The sequence below is a fragment of the Schistocerca cancellata genome, unplaced genomic scaffold (assembly GCF_023864275.1).
Source record: "Schistocerca cancellata isolate TAMUIC-IGC-003103 unplaced genomic scaffold, iqSchCanc2.1 HiC_scaffold_688, whole genome shotgun sequence".
In the NCBI taxonomy this organism is placed as follows: Eukaryota; Metazoa; Arthropoda; class Insecta; order Orthoptera; family Acrididae; genus Schistocerca; species Schistocerca cancellata.
In genome coordinates, this window is record NW_026046699.1 from 1 (window position 1) to 22264 (window position 22264).

Consider the following 22264-nt stretch of genomic DNA (forward strand, 5'->3'; position numbering starts at 1 on the left):
CTGTGTTCATTTTTCTCTTTTCAGTCGCTACTCCTGGCAGCCAGCCTTTTTCCATATCACCTTTCTGTTGTGACAAAGAGACTTCCTCAAGCATTTTTAAACGGCCGTAAGGTACGAAACTGCAGTAATTAACTCAGTTTGAAGGAGAATGTGCAAACCAAGTTTGCCAGGAAGTCTGTGAAAACGAGAAAACAGTACGAATCGGGCGGTATGCTCCGAAATACGGTAGCGCCTATCGTTCTGCAGCGGCGTACAGCTCCAAATTCGGTTTGTAATCATAAATTTATTCTTTTGTCGTTTTGCCGCCTCCCGCAGACGTTTCTCGCGCTTGTGCTGTCATATGGACCGCGACCCGAGCGGCAGCGAGCGGCAGTCGAGCAAAGTCGGGACAAGTCGGGACGGGAGGGGGGAGAGGCGCGAATGCCCGCGAATTACGCAAATATCTGGAAGCGCGGCGTGTGTCAGCCAGGTGAGAAAGCCTCCGTCGGTCCAGCAGGACACTGCCACACCCCGCGGCCAACACGCACCAAACGAATGACAGGCGGCGCACCGAGCAGCTGTGTTGTGCGCCGCACCTACGCTCGGCAGTCGCCTATGAGACGCCGAGCCGAGCGCGCACTCCGCGCCACCTTCGAGGTGGAAGGGACGTGCTTTGCGTCAAATGTGCCACGGAAAGCGGCGATTGCGTGTGTTGCGAGAAGAGGCGAATGCTTCTTGTGTGGTGCGGCTACAGTATAAGGACGCCAACGGCCATACCATGTTGAATACACCGGTTCTCGTCCGATCACCGAAGTTAAGCAACATCGGGCCCGGTTAGTACTTGGATGGGTGACCGCCTGGAACACCGGGTGCTGTTGGCTCTATCTCATTTTTTCATTTTTACGTCGCTACACCTGCCAGCCCTCTTTTCATACTAACTTTCAGGTGTCGACAAAGATGCTTCCACAAGTATTTTAAACTACTGTATCAAACGTCAGATACGAAATTACAGTAATGAACTCAGTTTGAGCAAGAATGCGCGAAAGAAGAGTGCTAGAACGCCTCGGAAAGAACAACACACTACGAATCGACAGATGAGTTCTGAAACAAGTCAGGGCCTACTGTTTTGTAGCAGTGCTAAATTCCACAAAGAAAATAAACAAACAAAAAAAAAAAAAAAAAAAGAATAAAATCTTCCGTTCTCGTCCGATCACCGAAGTGAAGCAACGACGTTAGTAGTACTCGGAAGGGTGAGCGCCTGGGAACTCTGGCTGTGTTCATTTTTCTCTTTTCAGTCGCTACTCCTGGCAGCCAGCCTTTTTCCATATCACCTTTCTGTTGTGACAAAGAGACTTCCTCAAGCATTTTAAACGGCCGTAAGGTACGAAACTGCAGTAATTAACTCAGTTTGAAGGAGAATGTGCAAACCAAGTTTGCGAGGAAGTCTTTGAAAACGACAAAACAGTACGAATCGGGCGGTATGCTCCGAAATACGTTAGCGCCTATCGTTCTGCAGCGGCGTACAGCTCCAAATTCGGTTTGTAATCATAAATTTATTCTTTTGTCGTTTTGCCGCCTCCCGCAGACGTTTCTCGCGCTTGTGCTGTCATATGGACCGCGACCCGAGCGGCAGCGAGCGGGCAGTCGAGCAAAGTCGGGACAAGTCGGGACGGGAGGGGGGAGAGGCGCGAATGCCCGCGAATTACGCAAATATCTGGAAGCGCGGCGTGTGTCAGCCAGGTGAGAAAGCCTCCGTCGGTCCAGCAGGACACTGCCACACCCCGCGGCCACACGCACCAAACGAATGACAGGCGGCGCACCGAGCAGCTGTGTTGTGCGCCGCACCTACGCTCGGCAGTCGCCTATGAGACGCCGAGCCGAGCGCGCACTCCGCGCCACCTTCGAGGTGGAAGGACGTGCTTTTTCGTCAAATGTGCCACGGGAAGCGGCGATTGCGTGTGTTGCGAGAAGAGGCGAATGCTTCTTGTGTGGGTGCGGCTACAGTATAAGGACGCCAACGGCCATACCATGTTGAATACACCGGTTCTCGTCCGATCACCGAAGTTAAGCAACATCGGGCCCGGTTAGTACTTGGATGGGTGACCGCCTGGGAACACCGGGTGCTGTTGGCTCTATCTCATTTTTTCATTTTTACGTCGCTACACCTGCCAGCCCTCTTTTCATACTAACTTTCAGGTGTCGACAAAGATGCTTCCACAAGTATTTTAAACTACTGTATCAAACGTCAGATACGAAATTACAGTAATGAACTCAGTTTGAGCAAGAATGCGCGAAAGAAGAGTGCTAGAACGCCTCGGAAAGAACAACACACTACGAATCGACAGATGAGTTCTGAAACAAGTCAGGGCCTACTGTTTTGTAGCAGTGCTAAATTCCACAAAGAAAATAAACAAACAAAAAAAAAAAAAAAAAAAGAAATAAAATCTTCCGTTCTCGTCCGATCACCGAAGTGAAGCAACGACGTTAGTAGTACTCGGAAGGGGTGAGCGCCTGGGAACTCTGGCTGTGTTCATTTTTCTCTTTTCAGTCGCTACTCCTGGCAGCCAGCCTTTTTCCATATCACCTTTCTGTTGTGACAAAGAGACTTCCTCAAGCATTTTAAACGGCCGTAAGGTACGAAACTGCAGTAATTAACTCAGTTTGAAGGAGAATGTGCAAACCAAGTTTGCCAGGAAGTCTGTGAAAACGAGAAAACAGTACGAATCGGGCGGTATGCTCCGAAATACGGTAGCGCCTATCGTTCTGCAGCGGCGTACAGCTCCAAATTCGGTTTGTAATCATAAATTTATTCTTTTGTCGTTTTGCCGCCTCCCGCAGACGTTTCTCGCGCTTGTGCTGTCATATGGACCCGCGACCCGAGCGGCAGCGAGCGGCAGTCGAGCAAAGTCGGGACAAGTCGGGACGGGAGGGGGGAGAGGCGCGAATGCCCGCGAATTACGCAAATATCTGGAAGCGCGGCGTGTGTCAGCCAGGTGAGAAAGCCTCCGTCGGTCCAGCAGGACACTGCCACACCCCGCGGCCACACGCACCAAACGAATGACAGGCGGCGCACCGAGCAGCTGTGTTGTGCGCCGCACCTACGCTCGGCAGTCGCCTATGAGACGCCGAGCCGAGCGCGCACTCCGCGCCACCTTCGAGGTGGAAGGACGTGCTTTGCGTCAAATGTGCACGGAAAGCGGCGATTGCGTGGTGTTGCGAGAAGAGGCGAATGCTTCTTGTGTGGTGCGGCTACAGTATAAGGACGCCAACGGCCATACCAATGTTTGAATACACCGGTTCTCGTCCGATCACCGAAGTTAAGCAACATCGGGCCCGGTTAGTACTTGGATGGGTGACCGCCTGGGAACACCGGGTGCTGTTGGCTCTATCTCATTTTTCATTTTTACGTCGCTACACCTGCCAGCCCTCTTTTCATACTAACTTTCAGGTGTCGACAAAGATGCTTCCACAAGTATTTTAAACTACTGTATCAAACGTCAGATACGAAATTACAGTAATGAACTCAGTTTGAGCAAGAATGCGCGAAAGAAGAGTGCTAGAACGCCTCGGAAAGAACAACACACTACGAATCGACAGATGAGTTCTGAAACAAGTCAGGGCCTACTGTTTTGTAGCAGTGCTAAATTCCACAAAGAAAATAAACAAACAAAAAAAAAAAAAAAAAAAAGAAATAAAATCTTCCGTTCTCGTCCGATCACCGAAGTGAAGCAACGACGTTAGTAGTACTCGGAAGGGGTGAGCGCCTGGGAACTCTGGCTGTGTTCATTTTTCTCTTTTCAGTCGCTACTCCTGGCAGCCAGCCTTTTTCCATATCACCTTTCTGTTGTGACAAAGAGACTTCCTCAAGCATTTTAAACGGCCGTAAGGTACGAAACTGCAGTAATTAACTCAGTTTGAAGGAGAATGTGCAAACCAAGTTTGCCAGGAAGTCTGTGAAAACGAGAAAACAGTACGAATCGGGCGGTATGCTCCGAAATACGGTAGCGCCTATCGTTCTGCAGCGGCGTACAGCTCCAAATTCGGTTTGTAATCATAAATTTATTCTTTTGTCGTTTTGCCGCCTCCCGCAGACGTTTCTCGCGCTTGTGCTGTCATATGGACCGCGACCCGAGCGGCAGCGAGCGGCAGTCGAGCAAAGTCGGGACAAGTCGGGACGGGAGGGGGGAGAGGCGCGAATGCCGCGAATTACGCAAATATCTGGAAGCGCGGCGTGTGTCAGCCAGGTGAGAAAGCCTCCGTCGGTCCAGCAGGACACTGCCACACCCCGCGGCCACACGCACCAAACGAATGACAGGCGGCGCACCGAGCAGCTGTGTTGTGCGCCGCACCTACGCTCGGCAGTCGCCTATGAGACGCCGAGCCGAGCGCGCACTCCGCGCCACCTTCGAGGTGGAAGGACGTGCTTTGCGTCAAATGTGCCACGGAAAGCGGCGATTGCGTGTGTTGCGAGAAGAGGCGAATGCTTCTTGTGTGGTGCGGCTACAGTATAAGGACGCCAACGGCCATACCATGTTGAATACACCGGTTCTCGTCCGATCACCGAAGTTAAGCAACATCGGGCCCGGTTAGTACTTGGATGGGGTGACCGCCTGGGAACACCGGGTGCTGTTGGCTCTATCTCATTTTTTCATTTTTACGTCGCTACACCTGCCAGCCCTCTTTTCATACTAACTTTCAGGTGTCGACAAAGATGCTTCCACAAGTATTTTAAACAACTGTATCAAACGTCAGATACGAAATTACAGTAATGAACTCAGTTTGAGCAAGAATGCGCGAAAGAAGAGTGCTAGAACGCCTCGGAAAGAACAACACACTACGAATCGACAGATGAGTTCTGAAACAAGTCAGGGCCTACTGTTTTGTAGCAGTGCTAAATTCCACAAAGAAAATAAACAAACAAAAAAAAAAAAAAAAAAAGAAATAAAATCTTCCGTTCTCGTCCGATCACCGAAGTGAAGCAACGACGTTAGTAGTACTCGGAAGGGTGAGCGCCTGGAACTCTGGCTGTGTTCATTTTTCTCTTTTCAGTCGCTACTCCTGGCAGCCAGCCTTTTTCCATATCACCTTTCTGTTGTGACAAAGAGACTTCCTCAAGCATTTTAACGGCCGTAAGGTACGAAACTGCAGTAATTAACTCAGTTTGAAGGAGAATGTGCAAACCAAGTTTGCCAGGAAGTCTTTGAAAACGACAAAACAGTACGAATCGGGCGGTATGCTCCGAAATACGTTAGCGCCTATCGTTCTGCAGCGGCGTACAGCTCCAAATTCGGTTTGTAATCATAAATTTATTCTTTTGTCGTTTGCGCCTCCCGCAGACGTTTCTCGCGCTTGTGCTGTCATATGGACCGCGACCCGAGCGGCAGCGAGCGGCAGTCGAGCAAAGTCGGGACAAGTCGGGACGGGAGGGGGGAGAGGCGCGAATGCCCGCGAATTACGCAAATATCTGGAAGCGCGGCGTGTGTCAGCCAGGTGAGAAAGCCTCCGTCGGTCCAGCAGGACACTGCCACACCCCGCGGCCACACGCACCAAACGAATGACAGGCGGCGCACCGAGCAGCTGTGTTGTGCGCCGCACCTACGCTCGGCAGTCGCCTATGAGACGCCGAGCCGAGCGCGCACTCCGCGCCACCTTCGAGGTGGAAGACGTGCTTTTTCGTCAAATGTGCCACGGGAAGCGGCGATTGCGTGTGTTGCGAGAAGAGGCGAATGCTTCTTGTGTGGTGCGGCTACAGTATAAGGACGCCAACGGCCATACCATGTTGAATACACCGGTTCTCGTCCGATCACCGAAGTTAAGCAACATCGGGCCCGGTTAGTACTTGGATGGGTGACCGCCTGGGAACACCGGGTGCTGTTGGCTCTATCTCATTTTTTCATTTTTACGTCGCTACACCTGCCAGCCCTCTTTTCATACTAACTTTTCAGGTGTCCGACAAAGATGCTTCCACAAGTATTTTAAACTACTGTATCAAACGTCAGATACGAAATTACAGTAATGAACTCAGTTTGAGCAAGAATGCGCGAAAGAAGAGTGCTAGAACGCCTCGGAAAGAACAACACACTACGAATCGACAGATGAGTTCTGAAACAAGTCAGGGCCTACTGTTTTGTAGCAGTGCTAAATTCCACAAAGAAAATAAACAAACAAAAAAAAAAAAAAAAAAGAAATAAAATCTTCCGTTCTCGTCCGATCACCGAAGTGAAGCAACGACGTTAGTAGTACTCGGAAGGGTGAGCGCCTGGGAACTCTGGCTGTGTTCATTTTTCTCTTTTCAGTCGCTACTCCTGGCAGCCAGCCTTTTTCCATATCACCTTTCTGTTGTGACAAAGAGACTTCCTCAAGCATTTTAAACGGCCGTAAGGTACGAAACTGCAGTAATTAACTCAGTTTGAAGGAGAATGTGCAAACCAAGTTTGCCAGGAAGTCTGTGAAAAACGAGAAAACAGTACGAATCGGGCGGTATGCTCCGAAATACGGTAGCGCCTATCGTTCTGCAGCGGCGTACAGCTCCAAATTCGGTTTGTAATCATAAATTTATTCTTTTGTCGTTTTGCCGCCTCCCGCAGACGTTTCTCGCGCTTGTGCTGTCATATGGACCGCGACCCGAGCGGCAGCGAGCGGCAGTCGAGCAAAGTCGGGACAAGTCGGGACGGGAGGGGGGAGAGGCGCGAATGCCCGCGAATTACGCAAATATCTGGAAGCGCGGGCGTGTGTCAGCCAGGTGAGAAAGCCTCCGTCGGTCCAGCAGGACACTGCCACACCCCGCGGCCACACGCACCAAACGAATGACAGGCGGCGCACCGAGCAGCTGTGTTGTGCGCCGCACCTACGCTCGGCAGTCGCCTATGAGACGCCGAGCCGAGCGCGCACTCCGCGCCACCTTCGAGGTGGAAGGACGTGCTTTGCGTCAAATGTGCCACGGAAAGCGGCGATTGCGTGTGTTGCGAGAAGAGGCGAATGCTTCTTGTGTGGTGCGGCTACAGTATAAGGACGCCAACGGCCATACCATGTTGAATACACCGGTTCTCGTCCGATCACCGAAGTTAAGCAACATCGGGCCCGGTTAGTACTTGGATGGGTGACCGCCTGGGAACACCGGGTGCTGTTGGCTCTATCTCATTTTTTCATTTTTACGTCGCTACACCTGCCAGCCCTCTTTTCATACTAACTTTCAGGTGTCGACAAAGATGCTTCCACAAGTATTTTAAACTACTGTATCAAACGTCAGATACGAAATTACAGTAATGAACTCAGTTTGAGCAAGAATGCGCGAAAGAAGAGTGCTAGAACGCCTCGGAAAGAACAACACACTACGAATCGACAGATGAGTTCTGAAACAAGTCAGGGCCTACTGTTTTGTAGCAGTGCTAAATTCCACAAAGAAAATAAACAAACAAAAAAAAAAAAAAAAAAAGAAATAAAATCTTCCGTTCTCGTCCGATCACCGAAGTGAAGCAACGACGTTAGTAGTACTCGGAAGGGTGAGCGCCTGGGAACTCTGGCTGTGTTCATTTTTCTCTTTTCAGTCGCTACTCATGGCAGCCAGCCTTTTTCCATATCACCTTTCTGTTGTGACAAAGAGACTTCCTCAAGCATTTTAAACGGCCGTAAGGTACGAAACTGCAGTAATTAACTCAGTTTGAAGGAGAATGTGCAAACCAAGTTTGCCAGGAAGTCTGTGAAAACGAGAAAACAGTACGAATCGGGCGGTATGCTCCGAAATACGGTAGCGCCTATCGTTCTGCAGCGGCGTACAGCTCCAAATTCGGTTTGTAATCATAAATTTATTCTTTTGTCGTTTTGCCGCCTCCCGCAGACGTTTCTCGCGCTTGTGCTGTCATATGGACCGCGACCCGAGCGGCAGCGAGCGGCAGTCGAGCAAAGTCGGGACAAGTCGGGACGGGAGGGGGGAGAGGCGCGAATGCCCGCGAATTACGCAAATATCTGGAAGCGCGGCGTGTGTCAGCCAGGTGAGAAAGCCTCCGTCGGTCCAGCAGGACACTGCCACACCCCGCGGCCACACGCACCAAACGAATGACAGGCGGCGCACCGAGCAGCTGTGTTGTGCGCCGCACCTACGCTCGGCAGTCGCCTATGAGACGCCGAGCCGAGCGCGCACTCCGCGCCACCTTCGAGGTGGAAGGACGTGCTTTGCGTCAAATGTGCCACGGAAAGCGGGCGATTGCGTGTGTTGCGAGAAGAGGCGAATGCTTCTTGTGTGGTGCGGCTACAGTATAAGGACGCCAACGGCCATACCATGTTGAATACACCGGTTCTCGTCCGATCACCGAAGTTAAGCAACATCGGGCCCGGTTAGTACTTGGATGGGTGACCGCCTGGGAACACCGGGTGCTGTTGGCTCTATCTCATTTTTCATTTTACGTCGCTACACTCTGCCAGCCCTCTTTTCATACTAACTTTCAGGTGTCGACAAAGATGCTTCCACAAGTATTTTAAACTACTGTATCAAACGTCAGATACGAAATTACAGTAATGAACTCAGTTTGAGCAAGAATGCGCGAAAGAAGAGTGCTAGAACGCCTCGGAAAGAACAACACACTACGAATCGACAGATGAGTTCTGAAACAAGTCAGGGCCTACTGTTTTGTAGCAGTGCTAAATTCCACAAAGAAAATAAACAAACAAAAAAAAAAAAAAAAAAGAAATAAAATCTTCCGTTCTCGTCCGATCACCGAAGTGAAGCAACGACGTTAGTAGTACTCGGAAGGGTGAGCGCCTGGGAACTCTGGCTGTGTTCATTTTTCTCTTTTCAGTCGCTACTCCTGGCAGCCAGCCTTTTTCCATATCACCTTTCTGTTGTGACAAAGAGACTTCCTCAAGCATTTTAAACGGCCGTAAGGTACGAAACTGCAGTAATTAACTCAGTTTGAAGGAGAATGTGCAAACCAAGTTTGCCAGGAAGTCTGTGAAAACGAGAAAACAGTACGAATCGGGCGGTATGCTCCGAAATACGGTAGCGCCTATCGTTCTGCAGCGGCGTACAGCTCCAAATTCGGTTTGTAATCATAAATTTATTCTTTTGTCGTTTTGCCGCCTCCCGCAGACGTTTCTCGCGCTTGTGCTGTCATATGGACCGCGACCCGAGCGGCAGCGAGCGGCAGTCGAGCAAAGTCGGGACAAGTCGGGACGGGAGGGGGGAGAGGCGCGAATGCCCGCGAATTACGCAAATATCTGGAAGCGCGGCGTGTGTCAGCCAGGTGAGAAAGCCTCCGTCGGTCCAGCAGGACACTGCCACACCCCGCGGCCACACGCACCAAACGAATGACAGGCGGCGCACCGAGCAGCTGTGTTGTGCGCCGCACCTACGCTCGGCAGTCGCCTATGAGACGCCGAGCCGAGCGCGCACTCCGCGCCACCTTCGAGGTGGAAGGACGTGCTTTGCGTCAAATGTGCCACGGAAAGCGGCGATTGCGTGTGTTGCGAGAAGAGGCGAATGCTTCTTGTGTGGTGCGGCTACAGTATAAGGACGCCAACGGCCATACCATGTTGAATACACCGGTTCTCGTCCGATCACCGAAGTTAAGCAACATCGGGCCCGGTTAGTACTTGGATGGGTGACCGCCTGGGAACACCGGGTGCTGTTGGCTCTATCTCATTTTTTCATTTTTACGTCGCTACACCTGCCAGCCCTCTTTTCATACTAACTTTCAGGTGTCGACAAAGATGCTTCCACAAGTATTTTAAACTACTGTATCAAACGTCAGATACGAAATTACAGTAATGAACTCAGTTTGAGCAAGAATGCGCGAAAGAAGAGTGCTAGAACGCCTCGGAAAGAACAACACACTACGAATCGACAGATGAGTTCTGAAACAAGTCAGGGCCTACTGTTTTGTAGCAGTGCTAAATTCCACAAAGAAAATAAACAAACAAAAAAAAAAAAAAAAAAAGAAATAAAATCTTCCGTTCTCGTCCGATCACCGAAGTGAAGCAACGACGTTAGTAGTACTCGGAAGGGTGAGCGCCTGGGAACTCTGGCTGTGTTCATTTTTCTCTTTTCAGTCGCTACTCCTGGCAGCCAGCCTTTTTCCATATCACCTTTCTGTTGTGACAAAGAGACTTCCTCAAGCATTTTAAACGGCCGTAAGGTACGAAACTGCAGTAATTAACTCAGTTTGAAGGAGAATGTGCAAACCAAGTTTGCCAGGAAGTCTGTGAAAACGAGAGAAACAGTACGAATCGGGCGGTATGCTCCGAAATACGGTAGCGCCTATCGTTCTGCAGCGGCGTACAGCTCCAAATTCGGTTTGTAATCATAAATTTATTCTTTTGTCGTTTTGCCGCCTCCCGCAGACGTTTCTCGCGCTTGTGCTGTCATATGGACCGCGACCCGAGCGGCAGCGAGCGGCAGTCGAGCAAAGTCGGGACAAGTCGGGACGGGAGGGGGGAGAGGCGCGAATGCCCGCGAATTACGCAAATATCTGGAAGCGCGGCGTGTGTCAGCCAGGTGAGAAAGCCTCCGTCGGTCCAGCAGGACACTGCCACACCCCGCGGCCACACGCACCAAACGAATGACAGGCGGCGCACCGAGCAGCTGTGTTGTGCGCCGCACCTACGCTCGGCAGTCGCCTATGAGACGCCGAGCCGAGCGCGCACTCCGCGCCACCTTCGAGGTGGAAGGACGTGCTTTGCGTCAAATGTGCCACGGAAAGCGGCGATTGCGTGTGTTGCGAGAAGAGGCGAATGCTTCTTGTGTGGTGCGGCTACAGTATAAGGACGCCAACGGCCATACCATGTTGAATACACCGGTTCTCGTCCGATCACCGAAGTTAAGCAACATCGGGCCCGGTTAGTACTTGGATGGGTGACCGCCTGGGAACACCGGGTGCTGTTGGCTCTATCTCATTTTTTCATTTTTACGTCGCTACACCTGCCAGCCCTCTTTTCATACTAACTTTCAGGTGTCGACAAAGATGCTTCCACAAGTATTTTAAACTACTGTATCAAACGTCAGATACGAAATTACAGTAATGAACTCAGTTTGAGCAAGAATGCGCGAAAGAAGAGTGCTAGAACGCCTCGGAAAGAACAACACACTACGAATCGACAGATGAGTTCTGAAACAAGTCAGGGCCTACTGTTTTGTAGCAGTGCTAAATTCCACAAAGAAAATAAACAAACAAAAAAAAAAAAAAAAAAAGAAATAAAATCTTCCGTTCTCGTCCGATCACCGAAGTGAAGCAACGACGTTAGTAGTACTCGGAAGGGTGAGCGCCTGGGAACTCTGGCTGTGTTCATTTTTCTCTTTTCAGTCGCTACTCCTGGCAGCCAGCCTTTTTCCATATCACCTTTCTGTTGTGACAAAGAGACTTCCTCAAGCATTTTAAACGGCCGTAAGGTACGAAACTGCAGTAATTAACTCAGTTTGAAGGAGAATGTGCAAACCAAGTTTGCCAGGAAGTCTGTGAAAACGAGGAAAACAGTACGAATCGGGCGGTATGCTCCGAAATACGGTAGCGCCTATCGTTCTGCAGCGGCGTACAGCTCCAAATTCGGTTTGTAATCATAAATTTATTCTTTTGTCGTTTTGCCGCCTCCCGCAGACGTTTCTCGCGCTTGTGCTGTCATATGGACCGCGACCCGAGCGGCAGCGAGCGGCAGTCGAGCAAAGTCGGGACAAGTCGGGACGGGAGGGGGGAGAGGCGCGAATGCCCGCGAATTACGCAAATATCTGGAAGCGCGGCGTGTGTCAGCCAGGTGAGAAAGCCTCCGTCGGTCCAGCAGGACACTGCCACACCCCGCGGCCACACGCACCAAACGAATGACAGGCGGCGCACCGAGCAGCTGTGTTGTGCGCCGCACCTACGCTCGGCAGTCGCCTATGAGACGCCGAGCCGAGCGCGCACTCCGCGCCACCTTCGAGGTGGAAGGACGTGCTTTGCGTCAAATGTGCCACGGAAAGCGGCGATTGCGTGTGTTGCGAGAAGAGGCGAATGCTTCTTGTGTGGTGCGGCTACAGTATAAGGACGCCAACGGCCATACCATGTTGAATACACCGGTTCTCGTCCGATCACCGAAGTTAAGCAACATCGGGCCCGGTTAGTACTTGGATGGGTGACCGCCTGGGAACACCGGGTGCTGTTGGCTCTATCTCATTTTTTCATTTTTACGTCGCTACACCTGCCAGCCCTCTTTTCATACTAACTTTCAGGTGTCGACAAAGATGCTTCCACAAGTATTTTAAACTACTGTATCAAACGTCAGATACGAAATTACAGTAATGAACTCAGTTTGAGCAAGAATGCGCGAAAGAAGAGTGCTAGAACGCCTCGGAAAGAACAACACACTACGAATCGACAGATGAGTTCTGAAACAAGTCAGGGCCTACTGTTTTGTAGCAGTGCTAAATTCCACAAAGAAAATAAACAAACAAAAAAAAAAAAAAAAAAAGAAATAAAATCTTCCGTTCTCGTCCGATCACCGAAGTGAAGCAACGACGTTAGTAGTACTCGGAAGGGTGAGCGCCTGGGAACTCTGGCTGTGTTCATTTTTCTCTTTTCAGTCGCTACTCCTGGCAGCCAGCCTTTTTCCATATCACCTTTCTGTTGTGACAAAGAGACTTCCTCAAGCATTTTAAACGGCCGTAAGGTACGAAACTGCAGTAATTAACTCAGTTTGAAGGAGAATGTGCAAACCAAGTTTGCCAGGAAGTCTGTGAAAACGAGAAAACAGTACGAATCGGGCGGTATGCTCCGAAATACGGTAGCGCCTATCGTTCTGCAGCGGCGTACAGCTCCAAATTCGGTTTGTAATCATAAATTTATTCTTTTGTCGTTTTGCCGCCTCCCGCAGACGTTTCTCGCGCTTGTGCTGTCATATGGACCGCGACCCGAGCGGCAGCGAGCGGCAGTCGAGCAAAGTCGGGACAAGTCGGGACGGGAGGGGGGAGAGGCGCGAATGCCCGCGAATTACGCAAATATCTGGAAGCGCGGCGTGTGTCAGCCAGGTGAGAAAGCCTCCGTCGGTCCAGCAGGACACTGCCACACCCCGCGGCCACACGCACCAAACGAATGACAGGCGGCGCACCGAGCAGCTGTGTTGTGCGCCGCACCTACGCTCGGCAGTCGCCTATGAGACGCCGAGCCGAGCGCGCACTCCGCGCCACCTTCGAGGTGGAAGGACGTGCTTTGCGTCAAATGTGCCACGGAAAGCGGCGATTGCGTGTGTTGCGAGAAGAGGCGAATGCTTCTTGTGTGGTGCGGCTACAGTATAAGGACGCCAACGGCCATACCATGTTGAATACACCGGTTCTCGTCCGATCACCGAAGTTAAGCAACATCGGGCCCGGTTAGTACTTGGATGGGTGACCGCCTGGGAACACCGGGTGCTGTTGGCTCTATCTCATTTTTTCATTTTTACGTCGCTACACCTGCCAGCCCTCTTTTCATACTAACTTTCAGGTGTCGACAAAGATGCTTCCACAAGTATTTTAAACTACTGTATCAAACGTCAGATACGAAATTACAGTAATGAACTCAGTTTGAGCAAGAATGCGCGAAAGAAGAGTGCTAGAACGCCTCGGAAAGAACAACACACTACGAATCGACAGATGAGTTCTGAAACAAGTCAGGGCCTACTGTTTTGTAGCAGTGCTAAATTCCACAAAGAAAATAAACAAACAAAAAAAAAAAAAAAAAAAGAAATAAAATCTTCCGTTCTCGTCCGATCACCGAAGTGAAGCAACGACGTTAGTAGTACTCGGAAGGGTGAGCGCCTGGGAACTCTGGCTGTGTTCATTTTTCTCTTTTCAGTCGCTACTCCTGGCAGCCAGCCTTTTTCCATATCACCTTTCTGTTGTGACAAAGAGACTTCCTCAAGCATTTTAAACGGCCGTAAGGTACGAAACTGCAGTAATTAACTCAGTTTGAAGGAGAATGTGCAAACCAAGTTTGCCAGGAAGTCTGTGAAAACGAGAAAACAGTACGAATCGGGCGGTATGCTCCGAAATACGGTAGCGCCTATCGTTCTGCAGCGGCGTACAGCTCCAAATTCGGTTTGTAATCATAAATTTATTCTTTTGTCGTTTTGCCGCCTCCCGCAGACGTTTCTCGCGCTTGTGCTGTCATATGGACCGCGACCCGAGCGGCAGCGAGCGGCAGTCGAGCAAAGTCGGGACAAGTCGGGACGGGAGGGGGGAGAGGCGCGAATGCCCGCGAATTACGCAAATATCTGGAAGCGCGGCGTGTGTCAGCCAGGTGAGAAAGCCTCCGTCGGTCCAGCAGGACACTGCCACACCCCGCGGCCACACGCACCAAACGAATGACAGGCGGCGCACCGAGCAGCTGTGTTGTGCGCCGCACCTACGCTCGGCAGTCGCCTATGAGACGCCGAGCCGAGCGCGCACTCCGCGCCACCTTCGAGGTGGAAGGACGTGCTTTGCGTCAAATGTGCCACGGAAAGCGGCGATTGCGTGTGTTGCGAGAAGAGGCGAATGCTTCTTGTGTGGTGCGGCTACAGTATAAGGACGCCAACGGCCATACCATGTTGAATACACCGGTTCTCGTCCGATCACCGAAGTTAAGCAACATCGGGCCCGGTTAGTACTTGGATGGGTGACCGCCTGGGAACACCGGGTGCTGTTGGCTCTATCTCATTTTTTCATTTTTACGTCGCTACACCTGCCAGCCCTCTTTTCATACTAACTTTCAGGTGTCGACAAAGATGCTTCCACAAGTATTTTAAACTACTGTATCAAACGTCAGATACGAAATTACAGTAATGAACTCAGTTTGAGCAAGAATGCGCGAAAGAAGAGTGCTAGAACGCCTCGGAAAGAACAACACACTACGAATCGACAGATGAGTTCTGAAACAAGTCAGGGCCTACTGTTTTGTAGCAGTGCTAAATTCCACAAAGAAAATAAACAAACAAAAAAAAAAAAAAAAAAAGAAATAAAATCTTCCGTTCTCGTCCGATCACCGAAGTGAAGCAACGACGTTAGTAGTACTCGGAAGGGTGAGCGCCTGGGAACTCTGGCTGTGTTCATTTTTCTCTTTTCAGTCGCTACTCCTGGCAGCCAGCCTTTTTCCATATCACCTTTCTGTTGTGACAAAGAGACTTCCTCAAGCATTTTAAACGGCCGTAAGGTACGAAACTGCAGTAATTAACTCAGTTTGAAGGAGAATGTGCAAACCAAGTTTGCCAGGAAGTCTGTGAAAACGAGAAAACAGTACGAATCGGGCGGTATGCTCCGAAATACGGTAGCGCCTATCGTTCTGCAGCGGCGTACAGCTCCAAATTCGGTTTGTAATCATAAATTTATTCTTTTGTCGTTTTGCCGCCTCCCGCAGACGTTTCTCGCGCTTGTGCTGTCATATGGACCGCGACCCGAGCGGCAGCGAGCGGCAGTCGAGCAAAGTCGGGACAAGTCGGGACGGGAGGGGGGAGAGGCGCGAATGCCCGCGAATTACGCAAATATCTGGAAGCGCGGCGTGTGTCAGCCAGGTGAGAAAGCCTCCGTCGGTCCAGCAGGACACTGCCACACCCCGCGGCCACACGCACCAAACGAATGACAGGCGGCGCACCGAGCAGCTGTGTTGTGCGCCGCACCTACGCTCGGCAGTCGCCTATGAGACGCCGAGCCGAGCGCGCACTCCGCGCCACCTTCGAGGTGGAAGGACGTGCTTTGCGTCAAATGTGCCACGGAAAGCGGCGATTGCGTGTGTTGCGAGAAGAGGCGAATGCTTCTTGTGTGGTGCGGCTACAGTATAAGGACGCCAACGGCCATACCATGTTGAATACACCGGTTCTCGTCCGATCACCGAAGTTAAGCAACATCGGGCCCGGTTAGTACTTGGATGGGTGACCGCCTGGGAACACCGGGTGCTGTTGGCTCTATCTCATTTTTTCATTTTTACGTCGCTACACCTGCCAGCCCTCTTTTCATACTAACTTTCAGGTGTCGACAAAGATGCTTCCACAAGTATTTTAAACTACTGTATCAAACGTCAGATACGAAATTACAGTAATGAACTCAGTTTGAGCAAGAATGCGCGAAAGAAGAGTGCTAGAACGCCTCGGAAAGAACAACACACTACGAATCGACAGATGAGTTCTGAAACAAGTCAGGGCCTACTGTTTTGTAGCAGTGCTAAATTCCACAAAGAAAATAAACAAACAAAAAAAAAAAAAAAAAAAGAAATAAAATCTTCCGTTCTCGTCCGATCACCGAAGTGAAGCAACGACGTTAGTAGTACTCGGAAGGGTGAGCGCCTGGGAACTCTGGCTGTGTTCATTTTTCTCTTTTCAGTCGCTACTCCTGGCAGCCAGCCTTTTTCCATATCACCTTTCTGTTGTGACAAAGAGACTTCCTCAAGCATTTTAAACGGCCGTAAGGTACGAAACTGCAGTAATTAACTCAGTTTGAAGGAGAATGTGCAAACCAAGTTTGCCAGGAAGTCTGTGAAAACGAGAAAACAGTACGAATCGGGCGGTATGCTCCGAAATACGGTAGCGCCTATCGTTCTGCAGCGGCGTACAGCTCCAAATTCGGTTTGTAATCATAAATTTATTCTTTTGTCGTTTTGCCGCCTCCCGCAGACGTTTCTCGCGCTTGTGCTGTCATATGGACCGCGACCCGAGCGGCAGCGAGCGGCAGTCGAGCAAAGTCGGGACAAGTCGGGACGGGAGGGGGGAGAGGCGCGAATGCCCGCGAATTACGCAAATATCTGGAAGCGCGGCGTGTGTCAGCCAGGTGAGAAAGCCTCCGTCGGTCCAGCAGGACACTGCCACACCCCGCGGCCACACGCACCAAACGAATGACAGGCGGCGCACCGAGCAGCTGTGTTGTGCGCCGCACCTACGCTCGGCAGTCGCCTATGAGACGCCGAGCCGAGCGCGCACTCCGCGCCACCTTCGAGGTGGAAGGACGTGCTTTGCGTCAAATGTGCCACGGAAAGCGGCGATTGCGTGTGTTGCGAGAAGAGGCGAATGCTTCTTGTGTGGTGCGGCTACAGTATAAGGACGCCAACGGCCATACCATGTTGAATACACCGGTTCTCGTCCGATCACCGAAGTTAAGCAACATCGGGCCCGGTTAGTACTTGGATGGGTGACCGCCTGGGAACACCGGGTGCTGTTGGCTCTATCTCATTTTTTCATTTTTACGTCGCTACACCTGCCAGCCCTCTTTTCATACTAACTTTCAGGTGTCGACAAAGATGCTTCCACAAGTATTTTAAACTACTGTATCAAACGTCAGATACGAAATTACAGTAATGAACTCAGTTTGAGCAAGAATGCGCGAAAGAAGAGTGCTAGAACGCCTCGGAAAGAACAACACACTACGAATCGACAGATGAGTTCTGAAACAAGTCAGGGCCTACTGTTTTGTAGCAGTGCTAAATTCCACAAAGAAAATAAACAAACAAAAAAAAAAAAAAAAAAAGAAATAAAATCTTCCGTTCTCGTCCGATCACCGAAGTGAAGCAACGACGTTAGTAGTACTCGGAAGGGTGAGCGCCTGGGAACTCTGGCTGTGTTCATTTTTCTCTTTTCAGTCGCTACTCCTGGCAGCCAGCCTTTTTCCATATCACCTTTCTGTTGTGACAAAGAGACTTCCTCAAGCATTTTAAACGGCCGTAAGGTACGAAACTGCAGTAATTAACTCAGTTTGAAGGAGAATGTGCAAACCAAGTTTGCCAGGAAGTCTGTGAAAACGAGAAAACAGTACGAATCGGGCGGTATGCTCCGAAATACGGTAGCGCCTATCGTTCTGCAGCGGCGTACAGCTCCAAATTCGGTTTGTAATCATAAATTTATTCTTTTGTCGTTTTGCCGCCTCCCGCAGACGTTTCTCGCGCTTGTGCTGTCATATGGACCGCGACCCGAGCGGCAGCGAGCGGCAGTCGAGCAAAGTCGGGACAAGTCGGGACGGGAGGGGGGAGAGGCGCGAATGCCCGCGAATTACGCAAATATCTGGAAGCGCGGCGTGTGTCAGCCAGGTGAGAAAGCCTCCGTCGGTCCAGCAGGACACTGCCACACCCCGCGGCCACACGCACCAAACGAATGACAGGCGGCGCACCGAGCAGCTGTGTTGTGCGCCGCACCTACGCTCGGCAGTCGCCTATGAGACGCCGAGCCGAGCGCGCACTCCGCGCCACCTTCGAGGTGGAAGGACGTGCTTTGCGTCAAATGTGCCACGGAAAGCGGCGATTGCGTGTGTTGCGAGAAGAGGCGAATGCTTCTTGTGTGGTGCGGCTACAGTATAAGGACGCCAACGGCCATACCATGTTGAATACACCGGTTCTCGTCCGATCACCGAAGTTAAGCAACATCGGGCCCGGTTAGTACTTGGATGGGTGACCGCCTGGGAACACCGGGTGCTGTTGGCTCTATCTCATTTTTTCATTTTTACGTCGCTACACCTGCCAGCCCTCTTTTCATACTAACTTTCAGGTGTCGACAAAGATGCTTCCACAAGTATTTTAAACTACTGTATCAAACGTCAGATACGAAATTACAGTAATGAACTCAGTTTGAGCAAGAATGCGCGAAAGAAGAGTGCTAGAACGCCTCGGAAAGAACAACACACTACGAATCGACAGATGAGTTCTGAAACAAGTCAGGGCCTACTGTTTTGTAGCAGTGCTAAATTCCACAAAGAAAATAAACAAACAAAAAAAAAAAAAAAAAAAGAAATAAAATCTTCCGTTCTCGTCCGATCACCGAAGTGAAGCAACGACGTTAGTAGTACTCGGAAGGGTGAGCGCCTGGGAACTCTGGCTGTGTTCATTTTTCTCTTTTCAGTCGCTACTCCTGGCAGCCAGCCTTTTTCCATATCACCTTTCTGTTGTGACAAAGAGACTTCCTCAAGCATTTTAAACGGCCGTAAGGTACGAAACTGCAGTAATTAACTCAGTTTGAAGGAGAATGTGCAAACCAAGTTTGCCAGGAAGTCTGTGAAAACGAGAAAACAGTACGAATCGGGCGGTATGCTCCGAAATACGGTAGCGCCTATCGTTCTGCAGCGGCGTACAGCTCCAAATTCGGTTTGTAATCATAAATTTATTCTTTTGTCGTTTTGCCGCCTCCCGCAGACGTTTCTCGCGCTTGTGCTGTCATATGGACCGCGACCCGAGCGGCAGCGAGCGGCAGTCGAGCAAAGTCGGGACAAGTCGGGACGGGAGGGGGGAGAGGCGCGAATGCCCGCGAATTACGCAAATATCTGGAAGCGCGGCGTGTGTCAGCCAGGTGAGAAAGCCTCCGTCGGTCCAGCAGGACACTGCCACACCCCGCGGCCACACGCACCAAACGAATGACAGGCGGCGCACCGAGCAGCTGTGTTGTGCGCCGCACCTACGCTCGGCAGTCGCCTATGAGACGCCGAGCCGAGCGCGCACTCCGCGCCACCTTCGAGGTGGAAGGACGTGCTTTGCGTCAAATGTGCCACGGAAAGCGGCGATTGCGTGTGTTGCGAGAAGAGGCGAATGCTTCTTGTGTGGTGCGGCTACAGTATAAGGACGCCAACGGCCATACCATGTTGAATACACCGGTTCTCGTCCGATCACCGAAGTTAAGCAACATCGGGCCCGGTTAGTACTTGGATGGGTGACCGCCTGGGAACACCGGGTGCTGTTGGCTCTATCTCATTTTTTCATTTTTACGTCGCTACACCTGCCAGCCCTCTTTTCATACTAACTTTCAGGTGTCGACAAAGATGCTTCCACAAGTATTTTAAACTACTGTATCAAACGTCAGATACGAAATTACAGTAATGAACTCAGTTTGAGCAAGAATGCGCGAAAGAAGAGTGCTAGAACGCCTCGGAAAGAACAACACACTACGAATCGACAGATGAGTTCTGAAACAAGTCAGGGCCTACTGTTTTGTAGCAGTGCTAAATTCCACAAAGAAAATAAACAAACAAAAAAAAAAAAAAAAAAAGAAATAAAATCTTCCGTTCTCGTCCGATCACCGAAGTGAAGCAACGACGTTAGTAGTACTCGGAAGGGTGAGCGCCTGGGAACTCTGGCTGTGTTCATTTTTCTCTTTTCAGTCGCTACTCCTGGCAGCCAGCCTTTTTCCATATCACCTTTCTGTTGTGACAAAGAGACTTCCTCAAGCATTTTAAACGGCCGTAAGGTACGAAACTGCAGTAATTAACTCAGTTTGAAGGAGAATGTGCAAACCAAGTTTGCCAGGAAGTCTGTGAAAACGAGAAAACAGTACGAATCGGGCGGTATGCTCCGAAATACGGTAGCGCCTATCGTTCTGCAGCGGCGTACAGCTCCAAATTCGGTTTGTAATCATAAATTTATTCTTTTGTCGTTTTGCCGCCTCCCGCAGACGTTTCTCGCGCTTGTGCTGTCATATGGACCGCGACCCGAGCGGCAGCGAGCGGCAGTCGAGCAAAGTCGGGACAAGTCGGGACGGGAGGGGGGAGAGGCGCGAATGCCCGCGAATTACGCAAATATCTGGAAGCGCGGCGTGTGTCAGCCAGGTGAGAAAGCCTCCGTCGGTCCAGCAGGACACTGCCACACCCCGCGGCCACACGCACCAAACGAATGACAGGCGGCGCACCGAGCAGCTGTGTTGTGCGCCGCACCTACGCTCGGCAGTCGCCTATGAGACGCCGAGCCGAGCGCGCACTCCGCGCCACCTTCGAGGTGGAAGGACGTGCTTTGCGTCAAATGTGCCACGGAAAGCGGCGATTGCGTGTGTTGCGAGAAGAGGCGAATGCTTCTTGTGTGGTGCGGCTACAGTATAAGGACGCCAACGGCCATACCATGTTGAATACACCGGTTCTCGTCCGATCACCGAAGTTAAGCAACATCGGGCCCGGTTAGTACTTGGATGGGTGACCGCCTGGGAACACCGGGTGCTGTTGGCTCTATCTCATTTTTTCATTTTTACGTCGCTACACCTGCCAGCCCTCTTTTCATACTAACTTTCAGGTGTCGACAAAGATGCTTCCACAAGTATTTTAAACTACTGTATCAAACGTCAGATACGAAATTACAGTAATGAACTCAGTTTGAGCAAGAATGCGCGAAAGAAGAGTGCTAGAACGCCTCGGAAAGAACAACACACTACGAATCGACAGATGAGTTCTGAAACAAGTCAGGGCCTACTGTTTTGTAGCAGTGCTAAATTCCACAAAGAAAATAAACAAACAAAAAAAAAAAAAAAAAAAGAAATAAAATCTTCCGTTCTCGTCCGATCACCGAAGTGAAGCAACGACGTTAGTAGTACTCGGAAGGGTGAGCGCCTGGGAACTCTGGCTGTGTTCATTTTTCTCTTTTCAGTCGCTACTCCTGGCAGCCAGCCTTTTTCCATATCACCTTTCTGTTGTGACAAAGAGACTTCCTCAAGCATTTTAAACGGCCGTAAGGTACGAAACTGCAGTAATTAACTCAGTTTGAAGGAGAATGTGCAAACCAAGTTTGCCAGGAAGTCTGTGAAAACGAGAAAACAGTACGAATCGGGCGGTATGCTCCGAAATACGGTAGCGCCTATCGTTCTGCAGCGGCGTACAGCTCCAAATTCGGTTTGTAATCATAAATTTATTCTTTTGTCGTTTTGCCGCCTCCCGCAGACGTTTCTCGCGCTTGTGCTGTCATATGGACCGCGACCCGAGCGGCAGCGAGCGGCAGTCGAGCAAAGTCGGGACAAGTCGGGACGGGAGGGGGGAGAGGCGCGAATGCCCGCGAATTACGCAAATATCTGGAAGCGCGGCGTGTGTCAGCCAGGTGAGAAAGCCTCCGTCGGTCCAGCAGGACACTGCCACACCCCGCGGCCACACGCACCAAACGAATGACAGGCGGCGCACCGAGCAGCTGTGTTGTGCGCCGCACCTACGCTCGGCAGTCGCCTATGAGACGCCGAGCCGAGCGCGCACTCCGCGCCACCTTCGAGGTGGAAGGACGTGCTTTGCGTCAAATGTGCCACGGAAAGCGGCGATTGCGTGTGTTGCGAGAAGAGGCGAATGCTTCTTGTGTGGTGCGGCTACAGTATAAGGACGCCAACGGCCATACCATGTTGAATACACCGGTTCTCGTCCGATCACCGAAGTTAAGCAACATCGGGCCCGGTTAGTACTTGGATGGGTGACCGCCTGGGAACACCGGGTGCTGTTGGCTCTATCTCATTTTTTCATTTTTACGTCGCTACACCTGCCAGCCCTCTTTTCATACTAACTTTCAGGTGTCGACAAAGATGCTTCCACAAGTATTTTAAACTACTGTATCAAACGTCAGATACGAAATTACAGTAATGAACTCAGTTTGAGCAAGAATGCGCGAAA

The 22264-nt window shown here is 50.8% G+C and overlaps 18 non-coding genes across 18 annotated transcripts; all 18 read left to right on the top strand.

Annotated features, from left to right (window-relative positions):
• The first annotated feature begins 742 nt into the window (after window positions 1-742).
• On the top strand, window positions 743-860 carry LOC126139822 (5S ribosomal RNA). The gene has a single exon (XR_007528712.1). It is a non-coding gene; the product is annotated as a 5S ribosomal RNA (ribosomal RNA).
• Window positions 861-1992: 1132 nt separating this feature from the next.
• LOC126139788 (5S ribosomal RNA) lies at window positions 1993-2111 on the top strand. The gene has a single exon (XR_007528681.1). It is a non-coding gene; the product is annotated as a 5S ribosomal RNA (ribosomal RNA).
• Window positions 2112-3243: 1132 nt separating this feature from the next.
• Window positions 3244-3364, top strand: LOC126139825 (5S ribosomal RNA). The gene has a single exon (XR_007528715.1). It is a non-coding gene; the product is annotated as a 5S ribosomal RNA (ribosomal RNA).
• Window positions 3365-4494: 1130 nt separating this feature from the next.
• On the top strand, window positions 4495-4614 carry LOC126139821 (5S ribosomal RNA). Its single transcript, XR_007528711.1, has one exon. It is a non-coding gene; the product is annotated as a 5S ribosomal RNA (ribosomal RNA).
• Window positions 4615-5740: 1126 nt separating this feature from the next.
• Window positions 5741-5859, top strand: LOC126139800 (5S ribosomal RNA). The gene has a single exon (XR_007528692.1). It is a non-coding gene; the product is annotated as a 5S ribosomal RNA (ribosomal RNA).
• A 1133-nt stretch (window positions 5860-6992) lies between these two features.
• On the top strand, window positions 6993-7111 carry LOC126139812 (5S ribosomal RNA). Its single transcript, XR_007528703.1, has one exon. It is a non-coding gene; the product is annotated as a 5S ribosomal RNA (ribosomal RNA).
• A 1131-nt stretch (window positions 7112-8242) lies between these two features.
• Window positions 8243-8361, top strand: LOC126139824 (5S ribosomal RNA). The gene has a single exon (XR_007528714.1). It is a non-coding gene; the product is annotated as a 5S ribosomal RNA (ribosomal RNA).
• Window positions 8362-9489: 1128 nt separating this feature from the next.
• On the top strand, window positions 9490-9608 carry LOC126139827 (5S ribosomal RNA). Its single transcript, XR_007528717.1, has one exon. It is a non-coding gene; the product is annotated as a 5S ribosomal RNA (ribosomal RNA).
• Window positions 9609-10739: 1131 nt separating this feature from the next.
• On the top strand, window positions 10740-10858 carry LOC126139789 (5S ribosomal RNA). The gene has a single exon (XR_007528682.1). It is a non-coding gene; the product is annotated as a 5S ribosomal RNA (ribosomal RNA).
• A 1131-nt stretch (window positions 10859-11989) lies between these two features.
• Window positions 11990-12108, top strand: LOC126139790 (5S ribosomal RNA). Its single transcript, XR_007528683.1, has one exon. It is a non-coding gene; the product is annotated as a 5S ribosomal RNA (ribosomal RNA).
• Window positions 12109-13238: 1130 nt separating this feature from the next.
• LOC126139791 (5S ribosomal RNA) lies at window positions 13239-13357 on the top strand. The gene has a single exon (XR_007528684.1). It is a non-coding gene; the product is annotated as a 5S ribosomal RNA (ribosomal RNA).
• A 1130-nt stretch (window positions 13358-14487) lies between these two features.
• On the top strand, window positions 14488-14606 carry LOC126139792 (5S ribosomal RNA). The gene has a single exon (XR_007528685.1). It is a non-coding gene; the product is annotated as a 5S ribosomal RNA (ribosomal RNA).
• Window positions 14607-15736: 1130 nt separating this feature from the next.
• Window positions 15737-15855, top strand: LOC126139793 (5S ribosomal RNA). The gene has a single exon (XR_007528686.1). It is a non-coding gene; the product is annotated as a 5S ribosomal RNA (ribosomal RNA).
• A 1130-nt stretch (window positions 15856-16985) lies between these two features.
• LOC126139794 (5S ribosomal RNA) lies at window positions 16986-17104 on the top strand. Its single transcript, XR_007528687.1, has one exon. It is a non-coding gene; the product is annotated as a 5S ribosomal RNA (ribosomal RNA).
• Window positions 17105-18234: 1130 nt separating this feature from the next.
• On the top strand, window positions 18235-18353 carry LOC126139795 (5S ribosomal RNA). The gene has a single exon (XR_007528688.1). It is a non-coding gene; the product is annotated as a 5S ribosomal RNA (ribosomal RNA).
• A 1130-nt stretch (window positions 18354-19483) lies between these two features.
• Window positions 19484-19602, top strand: LOC126139796 (5S ribosomal RNA). Its single transcript, XR_007528689.1, has one exon. It is a non-coding gene; the product is annotated as a 5S ribosomal RNA (ribosomal RNA).
• A 1130-nt stretch (window positions 19603-20732) lies between these two features.
• On the top strand, window positions 20733-20851 carry LOC126139798 (5S ribosomal RNA). The gene has a single exon (XR_007528690.1). It is a non-coding gene; the product is annotated as a 5S ribosomal RNA (ribosomal RNA).
• A 1130-nt stretch (window positions 20852-21981) lies between these two features.
• LOC126139799 (5S ribosomal RNA) lies at window positions 21982-22100 on the top strand. The gene has a single exon (XR_007528691.1). It is a non-coding gene; the product is annotated as a 5S ribosomal RNA (ribosomal RNA).
• The last annotated feature ends 164 nt before the right edge of the window (window positions 22101-22264 follow it).